The sequence below is a fragment of the Aquarana catesbeiana genome, linkage group LG04 (genome assembly GCF_042186555.1).
Source record: "Aquarana catesbeiana isolate 2022-GZ linkage group LG04, ASM4218655v1, whole genome shotgun sequence".
Lineage (NCBI taxonomy): Eukaryota > Metazoa > Chordata > Amphibia > Anura > Ranidae > Aquarana > Aquarana catesbeiana.
The window spans coordinates 138874468-138897516 of NC_133327.1; the positions used below are offsets into that span (position 1 = coordinate 138874468).

The following is a 23049-nucleotide window of genomic DNA, read 5'->3' on the forward strand; positions in this document are numbered from 1 at the left end:
TAAAAAAAAAAAAAAAAAAAAACCATGGTTTTATTTCCCCTCAAAATTTTTGGTCTTTTTTCACTTCACAAAAAAATAAAAAACCCAGGGGTGATTAAATTTTACCAAAAAAAGCTCTATCTCAAAAAAAGTGAAAGTGCCGGTATTGAAGTGGTTAACTTTCCTGACTTAATCGCTGTTTCCCAATTCATCCCTTAAGTCCAAAGAACACCCACAGGCAGTCTCATTTAACAATGAAACAACAGTTGGCAGAGTTGGGTAAGAAATCATGAAGGGGCCCATTCAAACTAGTGTGTTGCTACTTTTGTGATATACAGAGCAGGAATCCTGTCGTTTACCCTCCCTTTCCTCTGTCCTTGCCCATTCACAGAACAAGTATTCTGTGCATGGCAAGAGGAAAGAAAGGAAGGCTAAATAACAGGATCCCTTCGATGTATAAGAGCTACTATCATTACCACATTAAAGGTAGCTTGTTGGTACCCAGTCAGAAAAGTTTTTTTTATTTTTCTTCCCTGGAATTCCACCTGACTAAATTCATGTCGTACCGTAATACAAAACTAAAAAAAAAGTATAGGTTTTTGTGTTCGTATAGTGCTACTATTAATAGTGAAATTCAATCCTTAACAAGGGAACAATTCACAAGAAAAAAATGATATGAAATCTTACATTTCAGCTCGGTTTACACATGTCTGGGCATGGTTTAATTGCGATTTTTCAAAAGAGTTCGGTGTGCTTTCATTCACTGATTCAGACGCGAATTGTTATGCCCCGTACACACGTTAGGATTTTCCGATGGAAAATGTCCGATCGGAGCGTGTTGTCGGAAATTCCGACCATGTGTGGGCTACATCGGACATTTTCCATCGGATTTTCCGACACACAAAGTTGGAGATAAAATTTTCCGACAACAAAATCTGTCGGAAATTCCGATCGTGTGTACACAAATCCGGCGGACAAAGTGCCACGCATGCTCAGAATAAATAAAGAGATAAAAGCTATTGGCCACTGCCCCGTTTATAGTCCCGACCTACGTGTTTTACGTCACCCCGTTTAGAACGATCGGATTTTCCGACAACTTTGTGTGACCGTGTGTATGCAAGACAAGTTTGAGCCAACATCCGTCGGAAAAAATCCTAGGATTTTGTTGTCGGAATGTCCGAACAAAGTCCGACCGTGTGTACGCCCTATTAAAGTGTATGACACTTGAAATCGAAGCTGAACTGGACCAAAAATTGTACAGAGCTCCTTTTAAAAACAAACACATTGCGATTGGCTCACACATACACTATATTGTCAAAAGTATTAGGACACCTGCCTTTACATAAACTTTAATGGCGTCTTAGTCCATAGGGTTCAATATTGAGTTGGCCCACCCTTTTGCAGCTATAACATCTTCAACACTTCTGAGAAGGCTGTCCACAAGGTTTAGGAGTGTGTCTATGGGAATGTTTGACTATTCTTCCAGAAGTCGATTTGTGAGGTAAGGAACTGATGTTGGACTCTCTCATTCATGTGTTTATAGACCTTGCTCTGTGCACAGGTCCAAATCATTTGGTGGAGGGGGATTATGATGTGGGGTTGTGTTTCAGGGGTTGGGCTTGGCCCCTTAGTTCCAGTGAAGGGAACTCTTAAGGCATCAACATACAAAGACATTTTGGACAAATTTCATGCTTCCAACCTTGTGGGAACAGTTTGAGGACCCCATCCTGTTCCAACATGACTGCACACCAGTGCACAAAGCAAGGTCCATAAAGACATGGATGAGCGAGTTTGGGGTGGAGGAAGTTGACTGGCCTGTACAGAGTCCTGACCTCAACATGATGGAACACCTTTAGGATGAATTAGAACAGAGACTGCGAGCCAGGCCTTCTTATCCAACATCAGTGCCTGACTTCACAAATTTGCTTCTGGAAGAATGGTCAAACATTCCCATAGACACACTCCTAAATCTTGTAGACAGCCTTCCCAGAAGAGTTGAAGCTGTTATAGCTGCAAAAGGTGGGCCAACTCAATATTGAACCCTATAGACTCCATTAAAGTTGATGTGCGTGTAAAGGCAGGCATCCCAATACTTTTGACAATATAGTGTATGTTAACCAGCTCCATAGAAAGCATACCATGCGCATCTGACAGCCAAGAAATGTGAAGACGACTCATCTATAAAATTAATGTTAGATTGTTTTAGCCCAACAACTTATTGAAGGGTTTGTGTTTTTTTTCAGAATTTAGTCTGATATAATTAAAGCGGAAGTAAAGTCTGCTGTATTTTTTTTTTCTTCAAAGCCCCCCAGGTGGGTTATGCCATAATGTACTAGTATGCACAGTATATTAGTACATTATAGCAGACTTGCTTGTCATATGGTGTCTTCCCAGCACAGCGCTGGGACCAATCCGGCGGGCCCCTGGTGCTTCCATCTTCGCCCGGTCTTCCTACCACTGGAGTCACATCACCGCAGCACGGATCGGGCCGTAAATGTTCACTGAGCTGCGCATGCTTGGCAGCTCCACGTAGCCGACAGGCAGAAGGATACATTTATGGCAGAAGAGACCAAGGGGGGGTTCTTCTGTCATAAATACCCTGCCTGTCAGGATTTTTAATACAAAGAGTTTACTTCTTTTTTAATACATTATTGTAATCAATTATAAAAGATTCCAACACTTGTACACTTTACCATTACTAAAAGGAGGTATCAAGTTTCTATGTACTGCATACTTCTGTCTTGAACCAAACAAAATAACTACGGCCTGGAAAAACATTACAGCAATGGAATCTCTGCCAAGTCTGTCATTTTAAGGCCTGTGCACCAAAATCTGTGTTGTGTCTTCCTCCAAAGAGCACTCTGAAGTATCTGACAGTCCCAGTAAAGACTTCTCAAAGCATATACTGTATAAAGGCAAGCGTTTTGTTCACTTGAGAAGGTTGCTAACCCTTGGCTACTCCATCTAAGGTTTTTATTACTTTCTGCGTCCTCATTGTCGTGTTGATTGCCATTACCGGGATAATAATTTGAGGGAATATTCAGAGTTTTGAATTTCCATCAAAACAGGAATAGAGAAAAAAAAAAAACCTTCCAATGAGTACACAGATTCCTGTAATAATTGTCTAGAAGGGGATTTGCCTCACTTTGGAATGATTGTCCGGTTTTCCCCTCAATGTTTCACAGCAATTCGAAACCGAGGATGGAAATAATGTATGAAAATTGTTCTACAAAACCGGCTTTTTTTTGTGGTCTTATTTCTGATCATGCACACCCTTTCGCATCTGATTTTTCTCATATGGAAACAGTACACATTAAATGAAAATCATTCGTTCTGTTCGCATACAAAGAAAAATTTGTCAGTTTGTCCCTTTGGAAATTTTCATTTGGAAAGACTGAGGCTGGGTTCACACTATCTTCGCATGCGGCTCACAGCAGGAGTCCGGTGTGTCCCCGTTCACCCTTTCAGGTCTGATTTCAGTCACAATTTTGGGCTGAATTTGGACCTGAAATGGACCAAAAGACACAGGGCTCCTGTGCAATTCACACCGAAACAGCAGTGGAGATATGTGAACCAACCCTGTAGAGAGCCGGTCAAAATCTCCTGCTATTGCGAATTGGATGCGGGGAACACACATCCAATTCGCAATAGTGTGAACCCAGCCTGAATCAGATGTCAAAAGTTGTGTACACACTATGCGGGAATTGAACAATTGAGCCTCGTACTGAATTTTTCTTCCAATTTTCTCATAGCGTGTACACAACTTTTGACATCCGATTCAGGCTGGGTTCACACTATTGAGAATTGGATGTGGAAACTACTTTCAATGGTGGAGTAACGCCAGTAGGAGTGTAAAGCTGGGTACACACTATGCAAAAATTGAACGTTTGTGCATCGTACTGAATTTTTCTTCCGATTTTCCCATAGTGTGTACCCAGCTTTACAGTCCTACTGGCGTTACTCCACCATTGAAAGTAGTTTCCTTGTTGTCACAAAAAGTAGAAAACCCTTTCAAAAATCAAAGAAGCTCAACTGGCCTGGAAACCAACCAGACCGTACCACAGCATTCTTACATTTCACATGCCGCTGAATGGTCGAAAATATTGCGTTGCCTATTGAATTACATACATTTCACAGAAAACACAAGAAGCAGAGACGTAAGCAAAGGACATTTGTAGGCGAGACAACAAGAGCTCCCCAGAAAAGAGACAATATACATACATGATGGTGTGAGGATGCTGGCAGATCCGTGCTGTGATTGTGGGATCTGGATGTAGAAGCGAGGCCCCCTGAAATGTGATCAGACAGAGCTACACAGGAAGGAAGCTGTGCGAGGAGTGTGGGATCACTCACAGACACCGAGACTAATAGCTGTTTCCTGTATCACAAACCTCACCAACACTGACACATACCTCCTGTTCTCAAAATGCTGCAACTGTCACAAAACTATACACATCCTTCTCCGGACCTGCTAATGTGGGCGCCGTCCTGCCATTTTTAGATTGATTTGAAAAGTACGATTGTAACAAGTTTTGGCTGCACACATTTAATACTTACTACTGAGTACTTACAGTAAAATGGTGGAACGCAGTCATAGATGCATGCTTTTATATCTGTGACAACACAATATTGTCAAAGTCACAGACAAACTATGCTCAGTAATGGCCAAGCAAGAGCTTTGATTGTGTAAAGTGGAAAACGTCTCAACTATGAGAAAATAGCATCTTAAGCCCTGGTTCACATCGATTGCCAAAAGTCATTTCTGTACTACTTTCGGCGACTTCGGGGTGCGATTTCCATTGACATTTGTGCAGCAACCCTCAGATGTCTCTGACATCGCCCCCGAAGTCGGGACTGACGGGCGGGAAGGAAATTGTGCGAGTTCAGCTGAACTCGCATGATTTAATTCCCACTGTCAGTGTGAACCAGGGATTAAAGACCAATTCCATCTTATTAATTTTTTTTCTTTAAAGCAATATCCTGCAGTAGTCAGTGTATGTAAACCACAAAAAAGAACTACTCTTGGTCTGTTAAATTAGAAGCATTTTCTAATATCTGCCTGATAAGTGCAAAAAAATAAATAAATAGCTGTGGATCCTACCAAAAACCCAGTTAGCTTTTGTGTGCCCTGCCCAGTTCACCTATGTAAACTACAGGACACATCTCCTATTTAGGAGAAGGGAGGTGTTCTGTAGTCTTGTCCAAGGGTTACAAAGAGTTGCTCCTCCCCAGATTCAGTCCAGTGAGTGTTTTTATCCTACAACAGAAAGTGCGTTACTTGTAGAATCACCAGGTAAAGAAAAGCCTGCAAATTTTAAACTCTGCTATTATACATTGCGAGCAAGCAGGCATTTTATTTCAGAAGAGATGTGAAATGCCTCTTCAGTAGTAAAACATACCCACCTGCCTGCTCACAGCACTCACCGGACTGTAAACTGAGCTTCATTACCCTCGCACTCCTCCTGCCCCCACACATCTATTCTTAACAGGTAAAAGATGTACAGTGCCTTGGGAAAAAAAAAAGTATTCATACCCCATTTTGTCATGTTACAACCAAAATTGAAAAAGTATTTTAGTGGGATTTTATGTGATAGACCAACACAAAGTGCCACATAATTGTGAAGTGAAAGGAAAATGATAAATGGTTTTCACAATCTTTTACAAATAAATATGTTTAAAGTGTGGCGTGCATTTGTATTCAGCCTTTGTAAAGGCCAGTAGAAAGAGCTGTGAGCCCCGAGCGCGTAGCCTGTACAATCCTTACCCTTTGCCTGGATGCTCGCCCTGCATTAGTGACGTCATTTCTGCTTTCCAGTGTGGTTAGCGTGGAGCTTCCCATCCAGTGGACACCGCTGAACAGCCTGTGACCGGATCTAACACCCCTATGGCCAAAGGAACGTCACCAGAGCCTGCAGTGCAGTACCAGCACACCTCTACCCCAGATGGGCATCTCCACCCTGTGAACCAGTAAGTGTATATATTGCACTAACACCCAATTATATGATAGGCTTATCACAGTTTGGCGCCTCCACCCCCCTTCTTTCACTTGAGAGGATAATTGAGGACTTGCCCTAAGGGGGGGGGTGGGCGGGGGGATGGGACTACAGATTGTAAGACCTTGCGTCCAAAGGTCTGATCCTTTGTAGACCAAAGATCCAACTCCTTCCAATTGGATGATCTCGTCATCTCTTCCTTTTTCCAAGTTCCCTGTGTTACCCAGGAGCCTAGATGTGCTCCCCACCCTACGCCGCTTGCGTCTGTAGTTGTTATTCGTGTGATTGGTAGGGCCCACATCCGTCCTTTGTTTTTTTTTTTCTTGGATTATTTTGTATCTTCTGCCTGGGTAGAAACACTTTTTGTTGAGCTGAGTCTAGTATGTATCTCAAGTATATTTTTTGCTGAGTGGGGTTTGGGTTGGATTTTTCTGTTCACCAACCAACCTAGATTTTCTAGGAATGCCTGTGTATACTTCAGGTTCTCTAGTAATTTCACAGGAGAGTTTGCAAAGAGGAGAAGATCGCCTAGATAGGCGATGATAGATAGGCCCTTGAATCGAAGTGTCCCCAGGGCCTCCGCCAGAATTTTTGTAAAAATTTGGGGTGGAGGAAAGGCTGAAGGGTAGAGCCCGAAATTGAAGGTGCATGGTTTTCTTCTTTGTTCTTATTGCTAATCTTAGAAATTTTTTGGCAACTCTGAGTTATCGGGATGTGCAAGTACACATCATCTAGATCCAGGGAAGCCATATAGTAGTTTGGAGGTAATAGAGCCTTACTGAATATATGGAGTCCATCCTGAATCTTTTGTAGATTATAGATGGATTTAGAGCTTTGAGGTTGAGCATCGGTCTGACCTTTCCCGAGGGTTTTTGTACACCAAATATGTGGGAGTAGAAGCTTTGACCTTTCTTCTGTTGGTACTTTGGTAATGACTTTCTGTTTTCTGAGTTCTTTTATGGCTTTCATTAATCCTCTGGCCATTTGTTATTCAGGAGTTTGGTGATGTAAAACCTGTTTGGGGGTGATCTTGAGAGCTCCAAGTGATACAGTTTCCTATCGTTCTCAATATGAACTTATTGGAGGATATCATTTTCCATTGTGAGAGGAAGGCCCCCAGTCTTCCCCCCCACTGTGACTGGTTTGTCATCGTTTGTTGCAGGCTTTGCCCTTTCCCTCTTTGTACCCATAGTCTTTTTTGGTTTTCAGCCTTGGGTGCTCTGAAGCTCGGTGTCCCCTCTTTGCCTCTTATTTTGCTGTGGCTGTCCCCAGGCTGGTTTATGCTTCAGCAGAAATGCTTTTTTCTTGTTCACCGTGCGATCCAGCACTTTCTCCAACCCTGGTCCAAACAGCAAGTCCCATGTGAATGGGATCCCGCAAAGTTTGGCTTTAGATGCACAGCCCCCCTGCCATGTCTTTAACCACAGGGCTCTTCTTGCGGAATTGGATAAGGCAGGGGATCTTGATGCCATCTGCCCCGATTATGCTGATGCATCTGCGATATAAGCGATGCCTCGCAGGAGAATGGGGAAAGAGGATAGAATCTGCTCTTTTGCAGTTCCCTCCTCAATGTGGACAAGTATCTGAGTCAGCCAAAACTCTACCTTTCAGACTACTACAGATACTGCCATAGCTGGTTTTAGGCTTCCCACCGTGGAGTCCCATGACTTCTTTAAGAGGGAGGCCATCCTTTTGTCCATTGCGTTGGACAGGACCCCCATGTCCTTGAAGGCCAAGTCTGTGTGCCTCGAGACTTGGGAGAAAGCTGCGTCTAGTTTTGGGGGTCCTTTTCCAAACTGACGCCGGATCATCTGTAAATGGAAACCTTTTTAATGCTTTTGAAAAAAAAATTGTTTCCTTTCTGGGTCCTGCCATTCTTTCTTTATTGCCTCTACTAAAACCTCATGCACTGGGAAATTATTATTTTCCTGTTCCCCTAGGCCCTCATACATTTGGTCATGTAGAGATAGGTATACAAACAGAAAAGAAACCACTAACATGGTATAAATGGCCCCCAAGAGATTGTGCACCTCTTCCAGCAACAGTTTGTATCAGGGTGGCTTTCTGGAATCCCCTTCCAGCACTTCTCCCTCTGATTCTTGGGAGCCGGAGGCTGCACTGTCTGGCTCCCCCTCAGCCGCTTCCCTGGAGACTACTGGAGGGCCTTTTTGGTAACGCTACCTGCTGTGTTGAAGGAGGAGCAGTCTGAAGCTGTGGGATCTGAAACCCTTCAAAAAAGGTTTGAAAAGATTCAAAAACGTACTAGAAAGTTCCTTTACTGATGCCGCTAGTTAACACTGCCCTGCTCAGTGGTATGTTCCTGTACTAATTTGTTAATACATTCTTTACAGAGTGTTTTTCCTCAGGAGTCCCCAAGTGTAGTCTTACAGGAGGGGCATCTCCTCTTAGAACTACGAGGGGGTCGGAGTTTGTCTGTTTTGCTCTGAAAGACAAAAAACCCCACAGGCATTTAAGCATTACTTTACATCGCCACTCTGCAGTAAACTGCAGGTGTGCAGCCTTTTTCATGTGGGCTTGCCTCACCAGGGGCCCCATGAACTTATTTGACAACGGAGGGACTCTTTCCCTACCCCCCAGTCCCATGCAGGGAGGGGGCGTGTTCTGGCAAGGGGAGCTCCATAGGTTCCCCTTACCTTAGTGTGGCTGGAGCAGGCCTCAGCTGGAGCAGTCTGGTCCCTTCCTCCCGCTTCCCACTTACTGGTGCCGCCACCGAAGCTTGTGCTGTCTCCACAACAATTGCAGCCACGGGTCAACCAGAAGTGCCTGCTCCTTTCGCTGGAAGTGACATCACCTGCCACCCGGCTTCCGTGCGGTTCCAGAGCCCGGCGTGGTCTCTGCATTTACCCTGCTGCTCCCGGTCCGGAACCTCTGACTGGACCTGCACTTCCATCTACCGCACTCGGTAGTGAAAAACCGGAGCCCCCCTGACCTCCATCTGCTCTCAGGGATGTAGGGGTGGCGATCTTCACCAGGTACATTTTACCTGGCCTGTCCAAAAAGCCTCTGCCCCCTTTCAGGACTTTTTACCTGAGCCTCCCTGGCTCTCCTGGCTTGGTTCCAGGTGGCGTCTCCTCTCTGGAGGAAACACAAATAACTGAGGAGACAGCAGGGGAGGAGGAAATTTAAAGACGGCTGGTGCAGTGTTTCCTACAGAGGGGAGGAGCCAAGGTCTCTCGTAGCTGTCCTGAAAGTCGATTAGGGGAAAGTTCAAATTTGGTCTCACCTGACCAAAGCACCTTCTTCTACATCAGGGGTCTCCAAACTATGGCCCTCCAGTTGTTCAAGAACTTAAATTCCCATCATGCCTAGTCATAGCTGTGAAAGCTAGAGTTTTGCAATGCCACATGGGACGCGTAGTTCTGCAACAGCTGGAGGGCCGTAGTTTGGAGATCCCTGTTCTACAGGTTTGCTGTGTCCCCCACATGGCTTCTCGCAAACAGGACTACTTATGGCTTACTTTCAACAATGGCTTTCTTCTTGCCACTCTTCCATAAAGACCAGATTTGTGGAGTGCACGACTAATAGCTGTCCTGTGGACAGATTCTCCCATCTGAGCCGTGGATCTCTGCAGCTCCTCCAGAGTTACCATGGGCCTCTTGGCTGCTTCTCTGATGAATGCTCTCCTTGCCCGGCCTAACAGTTTAGGTGGACCGCCATGTCTTGGTAGGTTTGCAGTTATGCCATATTCTTTCCATTTTCGGATGATGGATTGAACAGTGCTCTGTGAGATGTTCAAAGCATAGGATTTTTTTTAAATAACCTAACCCTCCTTTAAAACCCTTTCATGACTAAGCCTATTTTTGAAATTTGGTGTTTACAACTTAAAATCCCTATTTTTTGCTAGAAAATTACTTAAGAGTTCCCAAACATTATATATATTTTTTTAGCAGAGAATCTAGAGAATAAAATGGCGATTGTTGCAATATTTTTTATCACACGGTATTTGTGCAGCGGTGTTTTAAAACGCAAATTTTTGGATAAGTGACACTTTCATGAATTTTAAAAAATCCAAACAGTAAAGTTACCCCAATTTTTTTGTATAATGTGAAAGATGATGTTACGCCGAGTAAATAGATACCAAACATGTCACCCTTTATAATTGCACGCACTCGTGGAATGGCGACAAACTACGGTACCTATGAATTTCCATAGGCGACGCTTTAAAAATTTTTTACGGTTACCAGGTTTGAGCTACAGAGGAGGTCTAGGGCTAGAATTATTGCTCTCGCTCTGACGATCGCGGCGATACCTCACATGTGTGGTTTGAACACCGTTTACATATGCGGGCGCGACTTCCGTATGCGTTTTCTTCGCTGCGCAAGCTCGCGGGGACAGGGGCACTTTAAAAAAAAAATTTTTTTATTTATTTTATTTTATTTTTTTACTTTATAAATTGTGTTTAAAAAAATTTTTTTTTTTTTTTACTTTTATTGCTGTCACAAGGAATGTAAACATCCCTTGTGACAGTAATAGGTGGTGACAGGTACTCTTTATGGAAGACCCCCCATCCCTCCTTTACACTTCAAAGCATTCAGATCGCCGAAAACGGCGATTCTGAATACTGTGTACTTTTTAAAATTCGGCGCCATTGGCAGCTGAGTAAACGGGAAGTGACGTCATGACGTCGCTTCCGCGTTTACAACGAGAAGGCTGGAACGAAGCCGCTCACAGCTTCGTTCCAGCCCGCCCCCAGCCGCCGAAGGCAGCCGAATGGACACCGGGCCTCCCGATCGCACGGGAGGCCCGGTAACAGCGGCGGGAGGCGGCGGGATGTCCCCTCCCGCTCCTCTGGTATAACAACCGAGCGGCTTTTAGCCGCATCGGTTGTTATACACGGGTAGCCAATCGCCCGCTGTAAACAACGGTACCGGGATGATGCCTGCAGCTGCAGGCATCATCCCGGTATAACCCCGGAAAGCCGAGTACGCATATCTGCGTACGGTCGGCGGGAAGGGGTTAAACTTCTCCACAACTTTATCTCTGACCTGTCTGGTGTTCCTTGGCCTTCATGATATGGTTTGTTCACTAAGGTTCTCTAACAAACCTCTGAGGGCTTCACAGAAATGCTGTATTTATACTGAGAATAAATTACATACAGGTGGACTCCATTTATATTAGTATCAGAGTAAATGGGGCTGAATACAAATGCACACCTCACTTTTCATTTTTTTTTTTTTTAAACCATTTATTAATTTTCCTTCCACTTCACAATTATGTGCCACTTTGTGTTGGTCTATCACATAAAATCCCAATAAAATACATTTACGTTTCTGGTTGTAACATGACAAAATGTGGAAAGTTTCAAGGGGCATGAATGCTTTTTTAAAGGTACTGTATATTACCTTACTATTCCAGTACATTTTGGCACAGACACTTTCATCTCAAGGGGGCCCATGTGTGCCCCTGGGAGTGCATTCCAGCCCCACTTGTCTTCATTCCCTTTTTTTATACATCTGTGTTACCTATAACTCTGCCTTAAAAGTCCCATTGGGGTCATATACCAATTGTATCTGAAGTTATACTTATGCCTCATGTACACTGTTGCTGCTAAATGGAAGTTTAGGAGCAGTTGGGCATTTTTTTTTCAACTGCTCCTGAACTCTCCTCTGTTATCTTATCTGTACATGTACACAGGTTCCTTTATAGTCATTTCTAGGCAGTTGAGTTTAGAGGCTTTTTTTGGAACGCAAAAAATGGGTTCAGGCGCTGAGTTTAGAGGCATTTCAAGCGATAAATGCATTTAGTTTACAGGCGTTTTTTTTTATTTTTGGCTATTTAAAAAAAAAAAAAAAAAAAGTTTTTTTCTCTTTCTTCAAAACACTTATAAACGCAAACGCGGCATGTAAATGCGGCAAAACGGACGTTTTAAACATGAGTTACTATCTGTCTAGTTAAATCGTTCAGGAGAGGTTGTAAAAACGTGCTGTGTACATGAAGCCCTACCTATATTGCACAGAGTGGCCTGTTACCTCCTCTTCTGAAGTCCACTGCCGATGCGATTTGCTCCTTTGTTTGCCAGGTGCTCCCTCAGCAAGCAGTGTGCTATGGGGGCACCTGTGTGGGCGCCCTTCCAAGTTGGGCGGTGTGCGTCCATAGACCACAGCGTGACCTGACCATGTCCCCCGTTTAGCTTATAGTTTAATCCCTAGCGACCAGCTAAAAAACAAAACAAACAAAAAAAAACCCCCTTAAGCCTCAGATTCCTGCAAAATGACCCAAGACACTCAGCTCAAGTGTGAAGGCTACCTACTCTGGATTACAAGTTTCTTTTTTTTACATCACACCATAAAACCCAAATAAATGCTCTTTCATCCAAATCCTGTTCTTGTAATGACACACAAAAGTAGTCACATGTCACTCACAATACGTTCATTTGCCCCATTGCCAAATCAATCTTTTTATCCCTACAATGAAAGGGTATTTCATGACTCAGCCCCACAGAGCAATAAGAATTTGACAAAGACTCAACTATAGCAGATGGTGGAATGGATGCTGTGGTATGTTACAGTCATGGCTGAGATATGACACATAAAAGCATTGGCATGTCCCATCTGCTGTAAACATTAGGTGGATCTACACTGCCCCTTGTCAGCTGCATGAAATGAATGCCAACCATCATTACATTCACAAACTACAGGCATAAAAAAAACAAACTTTATTGTAAGGATTTGCAGGATCTCTTTGGAAACTGTATTTGCATCTTCTGCAATTTCCACCCTGGTAAACAATAAAGGAATGTTGTAAACACCAAAATACCAAACATGTAGACTGGAAAAGATTCAGGTCACCCTTACAACAATCTGAATCCATCTTAAAGAAGAACTCCGGGAATCCCCCTCCCCGTGCAGTGGGGCTTTGGGGGGGGGTTAACTGCTCATTTTTGCCTAGAGGTGAGGAGAGTTTCTTACCTAATCCGCTGATCCTTCGAGCGCAAGCCCAGTCCATGCTGTTCCTGCCCCCCAAACTCTAGTGGTTTTGTGTGGTGGACTGTTCCTGACGTCATGACGCCCATAGACTGGTTCTGAATGTGAGGACAACAGACACCGTCCACCGCAGGATGTGGGGAAATGCTGTTTTCCGGAGGATCGAAGGATCAGGCAAGTACCGTGCCTTGAAAAAGTAATCATACCCCTTGAAGTTTTTCACATTTTGCCATGTTACAACCAAAAACGTAAACGTATTTTATTGGGATTTTATGTGATAGGCCAACACAAAGTGGCACATAATTGTGAAGTGGAATGAAAATGATAAATGGTTTTCAAAAGGTTTTATAGATATCTGAAAAAAGTGTGGCGTGCATTTGTATTCAGCCTGCCCCCTTTACTCTGATACCCCCCAAGTAAAATCTAGTGGAACTAATTGCATTCCGAAGTCACCTAATTAGTAAATAGAGCTCATCTGCATGTAATTTAATCTCAGTATAGATGCAACTGTTCTGTGAAGCCCTCAGAGGTTTGTTAGAGAACCTTAGTGAACAAACAGCATCATGAAGGCCATGGAACACACCAGACAGGTCAGGGATAAAGTTGTGGAGAAGTTTAAAGCAGGGTTAGGCTATAAAAAAATATCCCAAGCTTTGAACATCTCAGAGCACTGTTCAATCTATCATCCAAAAATAGAAAGAGTATGGCACAACTGCAAACCTACCAAGACATGGCCGTCCAACTAAACTGACAGTCAGGGCAAGAAGAGCATTAAATCAGAGAAGCAGCCAAGAGGTCCATGGTAACTCTGGAGGAGCTGCAGAGATCCACAGCTCCACAGTTGGGAGAATCTGTCCACAGGACAACTATTAATCGTGCACTCCACAAATCTGTCCTTTATGGAAGAGTGGCAAGAAGAAAGTCATTTGTGAAAAAAGCCATAAGAAGTTCTGTTTACAGTTTGCAAGAAGCCATGTGGGGACACAGCAAACGTGTAGAAGGTGCTCTGGTCAGATGAGACCAAAATTGAATTTTTTGGCCTAAAAGCAAAACACTATGTGTGGCGGAAAACTAACACTGCACATCACCCTGAACACACCATCCCCACTGTGAAACATGGTGGTGGAAGAATCATGCTGTGGGGATACTTTTCTTCAGCAGGGACAGGGAAGCTGGTCGGAGTTGATAGGAAGATGGAGCCAAATACAGGGCAATCTTATACACATGAACGGACTTTCCGACAACAAAACCGTGGATTTCTGTTCGAAGGATGTTGGCTCCAACTTGTCTTGCATACACACGGTCACAAAAATGTTGGCCAACAATTATGAACGTAGTGACATACAAGACGTACGTGATATCTCCATTATGAATGCTAGTTATATCTCCGGCTCGTACTTGATTCCGAGCATGCGTGGACTTTTGTCCGACAGACATGTGTACACACGATTGGAAAGTCTGACAACAAACATTTGTTGGCGGAAAATTTGAGAACCTGCTAGCCAACATTTGTTGGCGGAAAGTCCAACAACAAATGTTCTATGGAGCATACACACGGTCGGACTTTCCGCCAACAAGCTCACATCCAACATTTGTTCTCAGAAAATCCTATCGTGTGTACGGGGCATTAGAAGAAAACCTGTTAGAGCCTACAAAAGACTTGACTGGGAAGGTGGTTCCCCTTCCAGCAGGACAATGACCCTAAACATACAGCCAGAGCTACAATGGAATGGTTTAGATCAAAGCATATTCATGTATTAGAATGGCCCAGTCAAACTCCAGACCTAAATCCAATTGAGAATCTGTGGCAAGACTTGGAAATTGCTGTTTACAGACGCTCTCCATCCAATCTGACAGAGCTTGAGATATTTTGCAAACAAGAAGAACGGGAAAAAATGTCACTCTAGATGTTGAAAGCTGGTAGAGATATCCCCAAAAAGACTTGCAGCTGTAATTGCAGAGAAAAGTGGCTCTATAAAGTATTGACTCAGGGGGGCTGAATACAAAAACACTCCACACTTTGCACATATTTGTAAAAAAATTTGAAAACCATTCATCATTGTGTTGGTCTATCACATAAAATCCCAATAAAATACATTTACGTTTTTGGTTGTAACATGACAAAATGTGGAAAATTCCAAGGGGTATGAATACTTTTTCAAGGCACTGTATCTCTGCGCTCCTTCCGCCAGAGTGGGGGCACAGCGAATACAGCCACCACATCTAATGATTAGTAAGCTGCAATATATGACATTTTTGGCTTGGGGTTTAATACCCCTTTAAGATTAAAAGCAACAACACCTGACAGAAACAACACATAAGGATCAGCATACATTAGAGGATCATATACATTAGAATCTCGCCATACAATCTCTGTTATAGTAAGACCTACCCAATTTATCCAATCAGATAAGGCCTTGTACTACATATTTGTTAGTAGATCTAAAGGAGATTGTATACGTGGTGAGCTTAAGTCTGTATACACAATAAAAGATTAAAACACATTTAACTGTTACTAATGACAAGATTAAAACATATTACTTTACTGCAATGCAAAAAGCTGTTCTGTTGTATGAGAGGAGTGGGAAAAGTTTCAGCGTATAACTTAGACTGTCATTCCTCAATGACTGGTATGTGGATAGGGAGGGACACCACCCTGAACTTGTATCCCTCCCGCACACAAGTCCCACGGGAGCAAGGATGCCATTTGCAGTTGGTCACTTTTTCTTGTTTGTTTAGGGGCCCATTCACACCAAATTAAGTGGGATGCATTTCTGAACACATTCCCACTGCACAGACAGGCCTAAACCAATGTTAGCGAATGAGCACAGATCACACTACTGCACTGCATTGCAGCAAAGAAATGTGCAGCAAGCTGCATTTTTGTACAATGTGCATAAACATGACTCTGGAAACAAAAAACAAGTTTGGTTTCTTTGATGACGTGTCTTTCTCCATGCCAAAAACTGCTCAGAACAAAAATAAAAAATGCACTGCAAATTTGTGACGTGGAATCTGGTGTGAATACGCCCTTAATGATTTTGGGCCCCAAGTACTGGAGTTATTGTATTTAATCGGCATATAACACGCACCTTAATTTTAAGAGAGAAGTTTCAGGGAAAAAAAAGCTTGAATTTTAAACAAAGAACTTTGAAGCAAAATAAAGGTCAGTGCCCATCAATGCAGCCTCACCAGTGCCCATCAATGCAGCCTCACCAGCGCCCATCAGTGCAGCCTCACCAGCGCCCATCAGTGCAGCCTCACCAGCGCCCATCAGTGCAGCCTCACCAGCGCCCATCAGTGCAGCCTCACCAGCGCCCATCAGTGCAGCCTCACCAGCGCCCATCAGTGCAGCCTCACCAGCGCCCATCAGTGCAGCCTCACCAGCGCCCATCAGTGCAGCCTCACCAGCGCCCATCAGTGCAGCCTCACCAGCGCCCATCAGTGCAGCCTCACCAGCGCCCATCAATGCAGCCTCACCAGTGCATCAGTGGGATCTTCTATGTACTCAGTGCTCACAGTATCACACAGTCCCGGCTCCTATGATAGACAGAACACTGGTCCAATGCCAGGACATGTGACATCTATCCTTGGAGCCGGGCCAGGAGGCAGGACTGTGTGACTGTGAGCGCTGAGTACACAGGAGATCCCGGCTCTGTGTTATCCGGTGGACCTCGCCCCCTCCTCCTTCGAGGCAGCCAGCTATTGGCGTACACCACGCACACATGATTTGCCTGTATTTTTAGGGGGAAAAGTGTGTGTTATACGCTGATAAATACGGTATTTCCCTACAACCACCAACGAAACATTGACTATTACAGCCGGTCTAGTGCAACTTTGTATCTGTGGGAAAAGAACAGCAATTCTAAACCTGCCCTTAAATGGTTCCTCCATCAACACAAGCAAGGTGTATAGGGGAATCCTGAGAGACTGTATTCCCACAGCGGGGACTCTGCTGTCAGAATACTCTGATCAGCGGCTGCAGCCGCTGATCAACAGTTTTCCAACATTTCCATTCGATAAATGTCAATCTAAAGATCGACTTCTGTCGAACGGGGATGTCTACATATGGATCAAAAATCAACCAGTCCCTGCTGAACTGGATTAATTTTGATCCATTCATGGTCAGCTTTAGTAAGAACATGGTGACAGAGGAAACACTGTGCCTCATTACATACAATACAATCCATACCTGATATCTTCAAATTTTTTAAAACTGTTAGGACACAGAACTACTCTATTGGAAATATCCTGACACATAGCAATAAGCTATGATCAGATGTATAGGTCTCATAGAAAAATATGTAGACTGCAATGGTTGAAGTGCTAGCTGCCTGCTTTTAAAGGGGTTGTAAAGTTATTTTTTTTTTTTAAATAACAAACATGTTATACTTACCTTCACTGTGCAGCTCGTTCTGCACAGAGTGGCCCCGAACCTGGTCTTCTGGGGTCCCTCGGCGGCTGTTTCAGCTCCTCCCCGCAAGCATTTACCACCTTCATGCGAGCTCCCTCGCACGGTGGTGAGTGCTTGCGGGCGCGCTCCCGTGATACAGCCGGCGGCTATAGCCGCTCGCTGTATCACTCGGCCCCGCCCCCCGGCGCGCCGCGTCATCGGATGTGATTGACAGCAGCGCGAGCCAATGGCTGCGCTGCTTTCAATCCATCCACTGCAGCCAATCAGCGACCAGGCTGAGCTGCAATGAAGCTGACGAGGACGAGGAGCGAAGATTCGAGGCGTCAGGTAAGTAAAACGGGGGGGCTGGGGGCGGCGGTACTGTCAAAAGTTTTTTCACCTTAATGCATAGAATGCATTAAGGTGAAAAAATTTTTACCTTTACAACCCCTTTAAGGACCCTTTTCACACTGATGCACTTTTGAGGTGTTCCCATTTACTTGCAATGGAAGATTACTTTTTGGTGTGCTTATGAAAAACTGCACCAAAGCATGCAGGACTTTTACAGGTAGTCGCATTTGCTTTAATGGGGAATAGTTTTCACATGCTTTTTTAGCAATGGAAAAGTGCATTAAAACGCACCAGTGTGAAAGGGGCCTTCGATGTAAAAGTATTTCAATACGTTCCAAGTGACTGATCTGGAACAAGGACTTTAGAAGTCAGAACTGATCTGCATACTTGATCTGGTACCTCATATGACTGAAGTCAATCCTCCTCACACTGATGCGAATTGCCCGCATCCAATTTGCATGACAGGAGAGTGACCGGCTCACACACCTCCGGAGCGGCTGCGGTCCCCATTGGAGAAGGGTCCTGTGCGTCTTTGGTTCCGAATCGGGTGCAAATTCAGTCAAAAATTCGGACCCGAATCGGTGAACAGGGAAGCGCCAGACCCCCTGCTGTGACCCACAGCTGCATTATTGTGAACCCAGCCTTAAGGCTTTTAACCTTCAAACCTGTGTGCAGCAGCTCCCCCACTACTTACCTGAGCTCCCCCTTGATCCAGCGTTGTGTACAAGATCATCGGCTCTCCAGAGATTCTCTCTCCTCATTCGCTAATAACAGCCAGTGAGCCAATGAGGAGAGAGAGTGGGCATGGCCTCAGCCAATGAGAAAGAGATCCAAAAGAGCACATCGCTGGATCAAGATGGGGCTCAGGTACGTACAAAGAGGGGGTGGGGGGCCGCATGCAGAATGTCTTTTACCTTCATGCACAGAATGCACGAAGGTAAAAAAAAAAAAAAAAACTTGAGCCTTTACAACCACTTTAATCTCCGTTAGTAATATAAGAACACACCTAGACAAGGTGTTCAATTTGGTACTAATCAAAAAGAGGCCCCTGCACTACATATTTGATGGTAGATCTAAGACGAGATTGTACACTCAGATTGCATAGTGAGCTTATAGGCGATTATACAGTGTATGGTCAGTGTTAAAGTATATCTGAAGCCTAAAGTGTTTGCTTTGAAGAATATGGTAGGCAAGGGTTAGAAGTCATTATCTCTATTTGTCCTAATGGGCCATTGTCCCCAACACAGAAAATTAAGGGAATTGTCACTGGCAGGAAACAAGGGAAAATCTTCCTACTTGTACATAGTAGGTGAGGTTGAAAAAAGACACAAGTCCAACCTATGTTCGTGATTATATGTCAGTATTACATTGTATATCCCTGTATGTTTTGGTCGTTCAGGTACTTATCTAATAGTACCGCTGAGACCACCGCCTGTGGAAGGGAATTCCACATCCTTGCCACTCTTACAGTAAAGAACCCTCTACGTAGTTTAAGGTTAAACCTCTTTTCTTCTAATTTCAATGAGTGGCCACGAGTCTTGTTAAACTCCCTTCCACAAAAAAGTTGTATCCCTATTGTGGGTCACCAGTATGGCATTTATAAATTGAAATCAAATCCCCTGTCAAGTGTCTCTTCTCCAGAGAGAATAAGTTCAATGCTCACAGCCTTTCATCATAACTAATATCCTCCAGACCCTTTATTAGCTTTGTTGCCCTTCTTTGTACTCACTCTATTTCCAGTACATCCTTCCTGAGGACTGGTGCCCAGAACTGGACAGCATACTCCAGGTGAGGCCGGACCAGAGTCTTGTAGAGTGGGAGAATTATCGTTTTATCTCTGGAGTTAATCCCCTTTTTAATGCATGCCAATATTCTGTTTGCTTTGTTAGCAGCAGCTTGGCATTGCCTGTCATCTACTAGGACCTCCAAGGTCCTTTTCCATCCTAGATTCCCCCAGAGGTTCACCCCATAGTGAGTAGATTGCATTCATATTTTTGCCATCCAAATGCATAATTTTACATTTTTCTACATTGAACCTAATTTGCCATGTAGTTGCCCACCCCATTAATTTGTTCAGATCTTTTTGCAAGGTATCCACATCCTGCGGAGAAGTTATTGCCCTGCTTAGCTTAGTATCATCTGCAAATACAGAGATTGAGATGTTTATCCCATCCTCCAGGTTGTTTATGAACAAATTTAACAGGATTGGTCCCAGCACAGAACCCTGGGGAACCCCACTACCCACCTCTGACCATTCTGAGTACTCCCCATTTATCACCACCCTCTGAACTCGCCCTTGTAGACAGTTTTCAATCCATGTACTCACCCTATGGTCCATGCCAACAGACCTTATTTTATACAGTAAACGTTTATGGGGAACTGTGTCAAATGCTTTTGCAGATTCCAGATACACCACGTCTACAGGCCTTCCTTTATCTAGATGGCAACTCACCTCCTCATAGAAGGTTAATAGATTGCTTTGGCAAGAATAATTCTTCATGAATCCATGCTGATTACTGCTAATAACGTTCTCATTACTAAAATCTTGTATATAGTCTCTTATCCCCTCCAAGAGCTTGCATACTATTGATGTTAGGCTAACTGGTCTGTAATTCCCAGGGATGTATTTTGGGCCCCTTGTAAATATTGGTGCTACATACTTAAACCCCTTTTCCAATTAAAATTAAGGGCTGGTTCACATTATAACGTGGCTGCTGGTGTGCACTGTGGAGTATACAGTGCCGATGAGATCATTACAGCACATTGCACTGGTTATTTTTTTCTTTTCAACTTTATTGGAATGTCACTAACTGACATTCCATTTGTGTTTATTTACTGCAGCGCATTGTAATGCAGTTTAGTGTGTTGTGAAATGCTGCAGTGAAAAAAGTACTGCATGTCCTCCTTTTTTCAGTGCACACCACCAGAACAGAGCCACGAACTGAACAAACAGAACAGAAGGCAATCTGCCTTGTCCATGTGCTGGGACTGGTGTCAACGGGTCCCTAAGGAGGACGTTTTTATGAAAACCACTGGACATTTTATTCTTTTTTTTGTACCTCTAAGGTAAATATAATGTGCAAGTATGCACTGTTCCTTCAGAGCGCAAGCACCAGTCATATCACTGGCTGCATATACACTAAATATCTCCTAAACGGTGCATGTTTAGGAGATATTTACACTACCTTAATATAGGCTAACCTATAGGTAAAAGCGAGATGGAAATTTACTTCCACTTTAAGCTGGCCATACATGGTCAGAAATTTGGCAGGGACTGGACAAATTTCGATCCAGGTATGGGCACTGGGTTGCACAGAAGTCTATCAGCCGACTGACTTCTGTACAAATGCCTTGTTGGATTTTCCCTGCTCTATCAGCACTGCAGGTAATAGCCGGCAGCGCTGATCAGTGTATTCTGCCGTCACGAAAGCTCTCCCGCTGTCAGAATACAATAGCTCAACGGGAGGTTTCTGGGTCAATTTCTTCTGCTCAACCTACTGGTTGGACAAAACAAAAAAAAAACCTGACTCAAGTATGGGCTGCCTTACTTTTGAGAGACTTCCTCCAATTTCTTGCTGTATGTCCTTCCTCCAACTCTACCCAATACTAAAAAGGATATTTTTGGCTAACATGGCAATTCATCATGCCTCCATTACCTAGGCTGCAACCAATCCAAACACTGCAAATAAAAACAGAACAAAGCTGCAGTTGAGCTAGGACTGAGCCCCGGTTCATAATGTCACATTGCATCTGATTCACACTGCATTCCTGTACAAATCACATGCAAAAATGAATGGCTCAAATCGCAATGCGGCCGCATTAAAAAGGTGGGGGCAGCTTTTTTTGTTCGCACTAGAACTGGGTTGAATGGGTGTTCATACCCATGCGATCTGGTTCAGGCAAACGCACTGCGATTTGCGAGCTGCTTTTGGGGTGTTAAAGGCACAAATATTTTAGCATATATATGCTGCAAACATCTGTGATCTATATTTATTTTCTGCCAAAAACGTTATCTTCCGTTTTCTACTTACCTCATTTTCTGCACTTCCTCCTTTATAGTCCCTTTACATTGCCACAGCTTCCGGTCTTGTAGCACGCTCCCTGCCGCTACGTCAGATGAGATTGTGAATTACGATTCCCTTCATGTTTAGCGGCATCGCGCATCCACATTGCCGCTTTTTCCCTGTCTGCTTGAATGAGAATTGTTCAAGCAGACCCTCCCGAGGGGGGCGGCAGACAAACACCCCCCCCCCCCGGTCTGCACTCACCCCGTCACGGTTGTGGCGTCACGGCTTCTACTCCCGGCCAGCCAAGACAATAGCGAATATTGATTCACTGATGTCATAAGTGGGTGGGTTTGGGGCGTAGTGCTCTGCGCCCCGAGCCCAACCTTTTTCAAGCCAATTAGAGCCTCAGGCTCTAATCATGTGACTTGGGGAAAAAAAATAAACCTCATAAAAACCTATGAGTCCAGCGCCCCGCAGGCAAACTTAGGGGGGGCGGCGCCCCTTATGGCTCCTGACCTCCAGCTAAGAAACTTTGCTTAACCCCTTGCTTGACCGCCGGGCAGGGATAGGGAAGGATCGGCAATCATTTGACCACTGTCACATGATCGGAAGCCGATGACGCTGTGCGCATTGAGCGCAATCTCAGCAAAGAAACATCAGCCACCCAGCAACGCATATGTGCGGCCTGTGGGCATGGAAGCCCACCCTTCTGCCATCGCATGTACGTGTTATGTGGGCATCAATGGGTTAAAAAAGTTATAGAGCGAGTCAGGATGCCAAACATAATGAAAAATAAGATTTAGAGTTTTTTTAATCCCTCTATTTATTTTAAAAAATAAGAATTCAAAATGCCCCAAAACATAAACAGGACGAACACAGCGAATGTTATCCGTTCTGTAGCTGAGGGACCACAAGTCCCAGCAAACCTCGCCAGCTCAAGAGACTTGTGGATTCCCTAGGCAGAGCCCTAACATCACAACCATCGATCAGTACACATACATACGATAAGAACACAGCACTGACCGATCTCCTCCCGATATCCGCTCCTCTCGCTTTCCGGTGATCTTCACAACTTGGAGCAAAACTCACTTCACCGAGGAGCCCTGCCCTACGGCATCCAATCAGCGTCAGAGAGGCAGACAGCCCGACCAATTAGAAGCGCGATATCCAGCATCTCCTACTGATATGGATGGTACAGCCAATCAGCGGCCTTCTAACTGTGTTCCCCCTTATCTGCGATTGCTCCGCCTGTACTGAGGGGCGTGAGGACGGGAAGAATGTGTAAGAGGAGGGGCTGGCCGGTGTGTTCTCTATATGTATCTATGTGTAGGGGGATGGTTATTATTTGGGGATGCTTGGTGGACTGTGCGGTACAGGAAATG

At 44.3% G+C, this 23049-nt stretch overlaps 1 protein-coding gene across 5 annotated transcripts in view; it reads right to left on the reverse strand.

The window, feature by feature from the left end:
* Window positions 1-22840, reverse strand: part of SEPTIN2 (septin 2) — a 71705-nt gene extending 48865 nt beyond the window's left edge. For 2 of the 5 annotated variants that reach the window (XM_073625772.1, XM_073625769.1), the window contains exon 1: window positions 4201-4325. The gene's annotated coding sequence lies outside the window, so the exon portion shown is untranslated. Of the gene's footprint in view, window positions 1-4200; window positions 4326-22670 lie in introns of those variants that run through there. The other 3 variants (XM_073625771.1, XM_073625768.1, XM_073625770.1) reach the window with 3 other exon arrangements.
* Window positions 22841-23049: the final 209 nt, after the last annotated feature.